The sequence below is a fragment of the Acyrthosiphon pisum genome, unplaced genomic scaffold (genome assembly GCF_005508785.2).
Source record: "Acyrthosiphon pisum isolate AL4f unplaced genomic scaffold, pea_aphid_22Mar2018_4r6ur Scaffold_21714;HRSCAF=24676, whole genome shotgun sequence".
Taxonomy (NCBI): Eukaryota; Metazoa; Arthropoda; class Insecta; order Hemiptera; family Aphididae; genus Acyrthosiphon; species Acyrthosiphon pisum.
This window is the reverse complement of record NW_021771211.1, coordinates 24,691-37,582: the sequence shown is the minus strand read 5'-3', so window position 1 is coordinate 37,582 and position 12,892 is coordinate 24,691.

Here is a 12,892-nt window from a genome sequence, read left to right as displayed (position 1 = left end):
TTTATTTAATATTTCCAAGATTTTCATGAGGATTAACTTTATTAATAATAACTAATATTCCTTGAATATATTTTTCTTTAACATCTTTTATTGAAACAAAAGGCATTAAAGAATTATTATAAGGACCGAGTATTAATTTATCAATAATATTATCTAAATCATTATCCTATTTATTATAATTAATAGCTTAAATAAAATATTTTTAAAATAATCTTTTTTTGCACCTATCAATTCTTTTAGAATCCTTAACCCTTTTTGTATGTATTTTATATGATGCATATTTATTTTAAATTTAACTTGATCTTTTAAATGAGCTGGTAATATAGCTGTGCTGATTAAACATATTTTGTTAGTACATTTATTAAGCAAACAACAATCAAACCATATATTATGTATTTATCATTGTTATTTTAACATGATGATTGTATTATAACACCATTTTTTTAAAATCTTAAAGAAAAATATAGTAGGTATATTTACCTTCTAGGATAGGTATCTATTTCTAATTTTTTTTCATATTTATAGTTATTTTCATTTTCAAATAATGCTTCATTACCAGGTTGTGTAAAATGTGATTTGAATTCCACAATAGCAATTCTTATATAAGAACCATAATTAATATTGTCCAATTTTGTTTTTAAATTAGTATCAATAAATTGTGTGAAGTAACCATTTTGTTCTGAGTCATTTAAAAAATATTTTCGATGTTCTGTCAATAATTTTAATGTTTATCAATTATTTATATCATTAAATAATGTTTCTGTAGAAAAACTAACTAATTTATTTGTCCTAACCATAGGCACTGTCTTTATTTGGTTCTACTGTTGTTGTATATGTTGTTATTGGCAATTCTATATGATTGTCTTTATCTGAATTTTAGACCAGTAATTGTTTTATGGTACTTTTTCCTGCAGAAGTTTCACCTTTAAAAACTGAAAAAAACCTTATAATCCATTATAATTTATAATATATGTGCTTATGTTCGTATCAAATATTTCTCTATTTATATCTATCATGATGTTTTTGTTGTTTTTCGTTATAATTTCTTTCATAAATGTAATAATAGTTACATGATGTATTTACATTTAGTTCTTCGGAATCACTTAATTTTGTAAAAGTGTTATTTTTATACTTAAAATACCATTGTTAAATTAATAATAAAATGAACGAAAATAAATACTACAGAATTTATTAGCAGAATGTACAAATCTAGAAAATAATATTGCAGAAATTCTTCTGGTTGTATAATTCTAGAATGGAATATATAATAGAACAGCATTTTACAGAACGTTATGATGCATAAAATATGTTTGCATAAAATATTTTACACGAAAATTATATGTTAGAAAATATGTTTCCAGAAGTCAATATTGTTATTTTTTAATTAATAATTAAAATGCGTGGTTACAAAATATAATTTTTATACGTATTCCTGATATTAACTTTTAAATTAATAACGCAGATGCTAATAGTAAGTATCTAAGTCATACGACATACATTAATAAACAATAATGGTAATTGAAAAAAACAATTAAGGGAATAATAACTACGTTATAATAAGAAAAATTATAGTAGGTACTTAACCTTTTTTTTTATACTTATCATAACTTATTATATTGATCATAGTCATTATAATTTCGTACTTATTAGTTTGTTAAAATAACTCGTATTAAAATAATATTTTACATTTTTTGAAAGTCAATAAACCAGTAGGTATATAATGAGTAATAATTAAACTACCTATATATAATATATATATATATATATTTTTTTCAAATTACCTAATACAAAACTTTATTTTATTTTTAATTATTATAAAATATATATTATGTGGTGTGGCATATCTTCTTGCATGTAATAATTTATTATTAGACGTTTATACAGGTAGGTAAGTACAGTGGCGCAAATAGGTAAAATGTTTAGGGGGGCTCAAGCCCCAACACATTTTTTTTTTTAAATTATAATTTATAGGTACGTACTTTTAAGAATAGTATACTATTATATTTTGAGTCCCCCCTCAAGCCCCCCCCCTATTTGCGCCACTAGGTAAGTATCTATAGTTAAATAAAAAGTTTATGATTATGACGAATCAATTAACTCTTCGTAATGTAATATCATTGTAATGTGTAAAAGTACCTACACGATAGTAATTTCAAGAATTGAACAATCGTTGCAATCATTTCTTAAAATATATCAAAATGTAATTCGTAATTGGAAAATAGCTTATTTGTTTGTCGTTTGTTTACGTTTTCTTAAAATTCTAATAAAAAATGCTAATCGATCAACCATCGATCTCAAACATGTGCATACAAACATTGTCAATTATATAAACAAAAAAATTCTAACAACTGTTAATACATTAATGTAAAGTAAAAAAAATATTATATTATAGAATTTTTATTATTAATAGGTACCTACCTACTATAATTTTGGCGCCACTGGACTAAAGTTATCATGCTACTGTTTTTCCTGGTCTACACGAATCGGTCGTGGCATCAGTAGTATATTGCCTATTCTTTCGACTTGTGCCACATTTACCAACAGTCATCGGAAAGATTTTATTAATCTTTATTGTGTCGGCATGTCTCAACTACTTTCAAGTCGTAATAATACCATAAATCCACGAAAATTTAACTGAACAATCAAAAAATGGTTTATTTTTATTTATCGTACCTAGGTATTAACAAATAATAATACGTGCATTAAAATTTAGTGATGGTTTTTTGCCGGATATACTTTTCTAAGGCAGGACAAGGTACCTATACTCCGGTCCACGAGAGAGTATTACGCATGCAGACTGTAGCCATTAGTGTATGTCAAATACATGGCGTGTCGAGTTTTCATCGGGCAAAGGGATACGCTCTCGTGGGTCGGAGTATAATTTTTTTTAACTCGTTCAATTAAATTAGTACAGAAATATTCAAAAATATAGGTTAAATTAAAAGTTAAAAGTTAGGCACTTTTCTTTACTGCCACTTTAAAAATATATCTAAAAATAAATATATATCGTTATAAATTAATAACTAATTCATAGAATAAAGAAAAGAAGTCGGATAGAATTCTATTATAAATTATTATAAAAGTTACTATTATTGCAGTGGCCTTAAAACAGTATAATTTTTATTATTTGTTACATTTAATAATTTACAGAATCTATAAGAATAAATAAAAAAATTGGAATGACTTCGGATGAAGAAATATTTACAGCAGCTAGTGTCTAAATGGATGACACAAGCCACCAATCGATTAAATTAAAAAAAGAAAACAAAATTATCTGCAGCTTAAAATTTATTTTTATTACTACAGTTTAAATATTAAATTCAAAATTACAGTTTTTACTATTATTGTTTAACCTAGATTTAATATGACGCTGTAAGTTCCAACAATAAATATATGTATTTGAATAAAACACAGTATTTTTTTGTTATTGTATTACTATAATATTACAATTTTAATATCAAATTGTAATTTTTATTATTATTATTTTACCTACATATAATATTTTGTAAGTTCCAACTAAGAATATATCTGTATTTGAATAAAATATTGAGCATTAAGGCAAATGGTTTTAAATTATTTTTTTTATATTGATAACTAAAATAAGTACACGATTTAAGATATACAGGTTACTCAACGACCACAACAACAAAAGTGATGCGCTTAAATGTTGATTTCTAACAGCTGATCAACTATGTGAGAATAATTACTAGCGCTCCAATACATAATATTGTATATCTGTATTGATATATTTTGTAGTACCAAGAGAAATCACTATAATGCAAAAGCACTAACTGTTATTCTTGCTATGATAAAATCGTTAATTTAAAGCGCACCAAAATGTAAGTTTCGTTGAGTAACCTGTATATCTTAAATCGTGAATAAGTATATATACGATGTTTAAAACACAAAATAAACATATCTCAGAAATATTACAAATATTGACGGATAGTTGTTACAATCTTGTTGATTCGATTAAAGTATTATTTTTAATATTGCTTCAATGTTTATCTGCAACGGGTTTTTGCTACAATATTTAAACAATAAAAAAAACATTAAGATTATAATATCTAAAAAAAATAGTGTTACAACAGTGTAAACAAATATTTTATCAATATTTTAACAATACAAATTTGTTATCTTGGTACTATAATGGTAATGTAACCAAAGGCAACCAAAAAATTAAGAAAACATATTAGTCTTTTTTTGTGAGCTGAAAAAAAATTAATGTGTGAGCTATGTTTTAGCCACATGGTTATAGAAAAAATAAACTATAAACACCCTTTAAATCTTATGAAATATATTGGTATAACTATTTATTGAAAATGGTTCAATAATTGTTGAGTCTATTAACTTCGGATAAATCAATGCTGGTTCAAAATACAGTAACCAAATATCAAAATATTCTAAGTTAAAATGTTTATATTCGATCAATTATATTATAATATGTTACCTGTGGCAACCATTTATATAGAAAGCAGAATACTAATTTGGTCACCACTATTACCATAGATAATATAATATATAGGTACTGTAAAGTGCTCACAACTGCAGAAGAATTGATGGAAGTAATTGAATAAAATCACGAAGATTAAATGTAATAAATTTATTTTATACTCAAGTATAATAATTATGTTGACAAAATACTTTAAGTCCAGATGTGACTAGTATTAGCTGGTTGACTGTTCTTGTTGAGGCTTGTTGCTCGTCTGATGGGTGCTTGTCCAGCAGCTCTCCCCGATGGATCTCTGTCGCTGTCCCTACTATAATTTCACATGACCATCTTGCGGTTAGGCCTAACGTGAGACAGTCACATGCTTCCACACGCCGGATATTTAACATATATCTTCTGTTGTTGTACATTTGTAGTGTTATTTAATATAATAACACAAATCCTAATTTATAATATTTAGAATTATTTATATACGTAGTCAAATATCTATTATAAGTGTGGTATCACAACAAACCGTGATACGTGAAACCACAATACAAACATTTATATATTATTTTAGTTTGTACTTCTAATAATAAATTAAAAACTCTGAGAGCATAATAGGTAATTACAAAGGTCAATATCAACCTTAACATAGAAATTAATTATTTAATAAAAATCTAGCAGATTATGGATTGATAAAAATTGTCTTTATCGTATAACCAGCAGTACTATTACCGCTAATAACCATTACGGTAACTAGTATCTAGTAGACTCTTCGTTTAAGGTGAGTTTCCATTACATACGAGTACGTGTACTTAAATATATTGACCCGGTCCGTTTACTATGAACGGTTTAATAAACGTTTCCTATCGGTTAAGATCGGTTAGGATTGGTAACATATTAGTTACCTCATATATTCTTATGTTATCAATGATGTTATCAATATAAAGCCATTGGGTCGCCACATCGTGTACGCGAAAAAGTTGAATTTGATCCAACTTCATGGTATCATGTTTAAACCTGTGGTAAGAAATTATAAACACTCTGGTACATCAAAAGCTTACCGTGTATACCTACCATCCAATCACACAAAAGTATTTTTATGCACGCGCACGTACACGTATCTAGTGGAAACCCACCTTGACAGTAGGTGTACCGTGTACCTATATTAGGTATAGGGATGTCCTATCCATGTACATTTTATCTATGACTATTAGTATATTATAAATATTATAATATGAAACCAATGGAAACCATTTACCTATATAGAAAATTCTTATTGAAAAAAACGCCTTTCAGTTTTCCTGAATTTTCCAATTTTCCAACCGACTTTTCTAATTTTTTTTACGTGTAACCGTCACACGAATATTAAAAATAAATCACACGCGCTGTCCTCGATTGAAGTGGTTATCAACGAACTGCTTTTAATTTTTATCATATACATTAGTACTTGTACTAGGTTAGACTTTCATTATCATATACCTGCGGTTAAATATTTTGTCGGGATTTTAAATTGTCAAGATTTTTAGAACTGTCGAGATTTCGTCAGGATTTTGAATAGTCTGGATTATTATTACCTGGCCTGGATATTGTACACTGTTCTCTGTTATTATTATCAATATAGGTATAATTTATTTAATATTATTCTGTTAAGTATTAGAGTATTGCTATTATAGAAGTACCAATAGTACACGAGGAACACTTGCATATGGTAAAAATTATAATAATATTTATTATATAATAGGTATATAAGATTCTTAAAGATTACTTACATTGAGAGCCGTTCCAAATTAACTTTACTTATACTCTAAACTTCGAGGTTAGTTTGATAAGTATAATTAATTTATATGATAATTTATAATGCTGTTTTATTTTATTATTAAAAGTTAAAATAACGTTTTTATTATTTTTTTTAAATATTTAAACATAATATTTAAATCATCGTCCTAATATTCAATTATTAATTTATTTTATTCGACTAAAATCAAATATTGCTCCGTATCTCTTGTTCTTGCACTAATTATTTGATGATATACACACGTTTTCAATAACCAATGCACGTCAATGGCTATAATTTAAGTAATATATTAGAACATTTATAATTAATATGATAGATAGGTACTTATTGTTTCATGTATTAATATTAGGTGTAAACTTACAAACACAAAAAACATTCCATATAAAGAAACATATCCGAGGTACATATAAACCGGTCAACTCATGTACGATACTAAAAAACAATATTAAATATACTTTATAAATGTAATATAATATATTACACTAAAAAAAAAAATATACTTTTAATTATAAGTAATTGAGAATTTCCTGGACATGATCTTGGTACATAGGTATGACGTATTATACTGATTTTAGAGTCTATAGACTAGATAATACAGCTTTTGTATAGTTAGAAAAAAAATAAAAATGTATACTGAACATAGGTAACTATTAGAATAAAATATATGATAAGGGAAAAAATGAAAAATGAATGTATGTGTTAAAAATAAAGACAATAGTAGATCGGAAAATTCTCAATCAATAAGTACCTAGTACCTATATACTTTATACTTAATATTTCAGCTTATTTTTAAATCAATTTTCATATACGAGTTGGTGTGCTCAATAAATACCCGGACAAAATTATGTTTAAATCGTGTTGTAAACCAGTAGCGCAACTAGTGATCCCCTCGAAATTTTTGTGAGGTTTTTAGGAATTCCACGTAGTGCGTAATTGTATAATTTATAAACCAATTTTAAACATAATTTTGTAACAGTGGAGTATCTATGGGGGTTGGGATTGGAGGATGATATATCCCTCTCGGAGACCAAATTTTGTACAAAATACAATTTGTATAATATAATAATATGAATATATGCGTATTGTGTACACTGAATATGTCTATTGAAATTTTTATATCGTCCCCCCCCCCCCCCGCTTACACTGTGAAAAAATCCTAGATACTCTTCAGTTTAACTTAAGTGTTTCTTTATTGGATGGATAAATGAGAATATTCTTATGAGTTATGAATAAAGTATTTTTATATATTGAGTATGGGCCTGAATTAATTATCAACATGTATTGTATAGGTATATAGGTACCTACCTATACACATACAATATAAAATAACTTGTCCTGACTGATTCATCATCGCCTATCTAGAAACGTCTAAGCTATGAGTATGCCTTTTGTCAATAGTTTCGGTTTATGATGTAGAGACCCATTAAGGAAGAATTTTCCTAAATTTGCATATTAAAGAGGTAATTTTACAAGAATTATGAGATTTACGGTGGAAATAATTTTTTTTTTTTATGAATAAATGGTTGCCATTAATTAGTGATTACTTGGGCAGTTTAGTATATTATAATGAGTTATATACTTTGATAAATGCAAAACTTTATGAACTTCTTATTTTCTCTTCTGTATAAAGTCACCCTACTGTAATTACATCATATTATATTATATGACGTATAAATATATTTGTCTTTCAAAATCGTTAGTTGCGGATTTTACCGTAGTTATAAGTAAAAAAAAAAACTATGAAAACTATATGGATAACAAGTGAATTTAGATTTGAGAGGTCAAAAAAATGGGTGGCAAAACAATATAATTTTTATTGATTATATTATTTAAAATACATATCTACACATTTTGTATTTTAAAAAATATTGTTTAGTATATAATTAAAAAAGGTGGGCACCCAGACAGCAATTTCTTGTTTATTAATATTATTATAACATTTTAATAACGAATAATATTAGTATAACGTTATGTTAATACTATTATAATATTATCATTACAAAATGCTGTCTGGGCAAGTGGGTGTCGCTCTGCTGTACAGAAGGTTACAGGCGGGTCACTGTAATTGATGCTGTTAAATTTTAATTCAATGATATAATATCATTGTATACGAAAAACAATTCGAGCAAAGACGGTCAGTCAGCCTATAATTATATTACTAAGTCTATTTGATGATATTATTGTGAGTAAAGCAATATTTATTTACCTATTTCCGCGGAACCTTGTTTTACATTTTCAATCCACAGCTCTAAATGTTGAACATTCTATAAATTTTCAACTACAAAATCATTTTTAAATGTAATTGATACATTTTTTTGTCAAAATTTGAACTTTAAATGATTATAAAAAGAATGTGTGCATACGTATTTTTAATATTTTTCTACTGCTATTGTAACAATATATCAGGAGCCTTGTATTAAATGTTCACGCTTTTTGGCCCAACAAATAAAACTTTATTGATATTCATAAAAAAAAACTAAATAATTAAAATTTGAACAGCTCAAAACTAGTCGAAATATTTTGTAAATTTTACTAAGTATAATATGAATTCATAAAATAAATATATGGTGTAAATTTCAACTATCTACAGTTATTCGTTTTTGAATTACAGTAAAATAAGAATATCGCTACACGAGAAATCGAGTGAATATCCAATGTTGTAAAAATATGAACTTCAAACGTTTATAAAAATTTAATTTGACTTTCAGGTACAATTTTTTTCTTGATAAAGTTATGAGAAATCTTAAATGAAAATTAAAAAGAAAATTTTTAGTCAGAATAATTTGCATATATTCGTGGATGAAAAAATTTGAAACAGAAAACAGCTCAAAACAAGTCAAAATATTTTGAAAATGTTATGATGCATAGATAGTGCTAATATCAACATTTCCTGTATTTATACAGTCATTTGTTTTAGAATTACAACAAAAACCGATTTTTCGTATAAATTTCCGTTTTTCCTTAATTTTCCTTTTGTTTTTCACGGCGCTTTTATCCAATAGGTATAGTCCTAAATCACAATCTACTCACCTTCGACATAGCAGTACTTAGATGCATTGTCGTTACTCGAATAATGATCGTTACTCTGCAAAGAAGATCAGTTTCAAATTGGTTTAAAGTACCTACTGTAATAAATTATATTTGGCCATATAGGTACCACGATAAATATTATGGTATGGAAATTATATTATATACCTATCAGAGGTCCCTGTATCTATAGACCACATAGTCAAATTAATCATCACGTAGGTAACAATATTTAATGAAATTAAAACTCAATACAATTTATTATTTGAATAATTTATTTTATTAAAATAATATGTACGTTTTGTGATGATAACCGCAGTAACCATAAAAATGGAAAATATTTAGTTTCACGGGACCTGACCAAGATTAACCACCCCTGGGCCCTGCAGGTTAGGTTATGACATGTACCCGTAAGAGTTATAATATTAATTTAAACTTACACGATACACAATTTGTAAATTCCAATGCAAATCACGAATACATATATGTAGACACCGTACGTCCAAAATAGTATGTGTCTAACTGTCTTACATAAATGAAATATTGATCCGAATTCTTGGTTTTCCTTCGTTCTTTCTAAGTACTTGAATAAATACAATTAAATGTATTTGAGAAAATAAATGTTCCTAACAAACCTAATAATTCGTATGTAGAAAGCCGGGTGGACAACGCTTAACTAAAAATAAAATATTATAGGTAATATCGTAATATTTTACTCACTTCGTCATACAAGAACAAACCGTTCAATAAATTAACAATAAACAAATATATCAAAAAATTCAGTAATATAATAAAACCAGGATCTATATTTTAAATGTAAAAAAAAAAATTGTAAATTAACACTTTTATAATGCTCTGTATATGTCACATCCACTTAGTGTAATCGTATTTTTCCTGAAATGGATATCCATTTCATGAAATTGTAACTCTTATTTTTCATTTCGTATAATATTTTCAGTTAAATACATCAATAGGTAACTTTTGGGGAAATCGAAATAATAACATTGACACGATTAAACGAATCTAATATTTTTAAATTGTAGTCATGCCAGCTTCTGTTATGTGTAACAGTCATTGACATAACAATAACAATATTTGTAATAATAAGTATTAACGGTATTTAACACTTATATTATAATAATAACTAATATAAATATAAATTATTATAATACGAGTAGGCAATAATAAACATATTTAGTAGATTAAAAATTTACCTTTATTTAAACTGGCGGTATTTTTTCAAAACAAATCAGTGTTTTATATAATACATGTTATATGAATGGCTACAATTTAAAAATATTAGATTCGTGTAATCGTGTCAACATTATTATTTCGATTTCTCGAAAATTTACCTATTGATGTAATTAATTAAAAATATTACACAAAGTGTAAAATAAGAGTTTTCATTTCATGAAATGGATAAAATATAATATGTCCATATCATGAACATAAATTTGACTTAAACAATAATATGATCATAGTACGTGAAATGGATATCCATTTCATGAAAAATACGATTAGGTACACCAAGTGGATACGACATATAAATAATAATATAGGTATTTTTAAATGAATGTATATATTACCTCTTAAACTACTCGGCCATGGATCAGAAAACATTATTCGAAAAGAAAAAACACAATACATGAAACTTATATATATCAGATATTCAGATTGCCATTTACTTAGTGGCCGTAAAATATGACAATTCAATACTGTTTATAATAGGGCTTTGCCCCCGAAAGATTTTGTAATATATTATATTGCTATACTTAAATAAAAACACAGAATAACTAATAGCAATAGTCCGATAGTATGGAGTGTGGGGTGACCAGGTATACATACTACATATACATATGCATTGGCGCAAATATGGGGGAACTTGAGGGGGGGCTTAGTCCCCCCAAAATGTCGGTCAAGTCCCCCCAGTTCAAAATCTAGTAATTAGTACTAATTTTTATATTCTGTGGTACTAGGCAATATGGCCTATGGGGAGGGGGGTTTGAGTCCCCCCCCAAAAAAAAAATAAATGTAGTATGTACATACGCTTTAGGCATATATCTATATGCATTATACACACACACAAAGCGACACATTCAACACATAAAATATAATATTCTACATCTCTACGGTCAAGACATTCAGTAAAAACAACAAACCTAACCTTTGTCACACCGCACAAATAAAAAAGTTATAGTATTATTACATAGTTACGCAATTATCTATTTAGAATATAAGTATAATAATGAATGCTCATTGATATAAATTACATTCGGTTGGCGAATTGACCTTATGTACTACTTGCTACGGCCGATGTAGGGATTTTGAAAACATACGATAATAGTCACGTCCCGAATCATAGAGAACAAATTCATATAATGTTACTCAGTGGCACCGAAGTCCATGCTGACGTCGGACCTCTTTTTAAAAAATGTGGCCTGCCGCCAATATTTTATTTACTTCATAACTTTAATATTAGCATGAGTATATATTTTAAACCACGATTATAAATAAATGTATATTCGGGTACCTCTATATAAAATAATTAAGATATTGAGGCCGGGAAGTTTTAAAATTGCCCAACCACGTTTTAAAATCTTCGGTGCCACTGATATTACTGTACGAATCACATCAATATTAAACGTAGAACTCAACAAAAAATATCTCTTGATATACTATCTAAGTATTAAATATACAAATCAAGACACTTAATAAACATATATATATACGCCACAGTGACTTCGAGCATCGAACTCAACCCCTTATCCACGAATACGACTACATACTCAGGTATACTAATTATAATATTTCATAATACATTTATGGGTATAAATGCAGTTTAGTTCCCACGCGATTTTTTCGAATTTTTTTCCCCCAAAATGTGTGTTTTAAAGCACTGAATACAAAAGTCTAATTAAAAAATTCTCGCAAATTATTATTTTGGAAGTTATATCTTTCCGATGCTTACGATTTTATGCATTTACGCATACACTTTGCTTCTTATTATTTATGTTATTTTATCTTGTTATAATATTATCTAAAGTAGTTTAGATGAAAAATATAGATTATTATATCTGTGACCAATGTGTTCTACACGAGGTGGTTTTGCATAGCAAGTCGAGGGATATTTTTCTATTTGCGGAGCGAAGCGCCGGCGCCGAGGAGTGTAGCGACGAGTGCCGATACACACGTAGTCACTGCCGAGGAGTATTGTGATATCAAGCTGTGTACTATTTAATTTTTGGTTTTAATTTACGAGTTTTTAAACAGCAACTACGATAGTTAAAATCTATTTGCATATTTGTAATAATATTTCTTTAGACATAGAGGCGACAATCCAATACGAAAACGTATACTTACAGCGTTCGGCACATGCAAGTGTAAATATGTAAAATCGTAAACTTTGGAAAGATATAATTTCCAAAATATTGATTTGCGAGAATTTTCGAATTAGACTTTTGTATTCAGTGCTATAAAACACATATTTAAGGAAAAAAAAAATCGAAAAAATCGCGTGGGAACTAAACTGCATTTGTTCCATTGTTATTATTAAACAAGTAATTAACTGAGTATTCAAACTTACCACATAAAAATAAGAATATACAAAATGATAAATCACATGAATATTGTAAAAT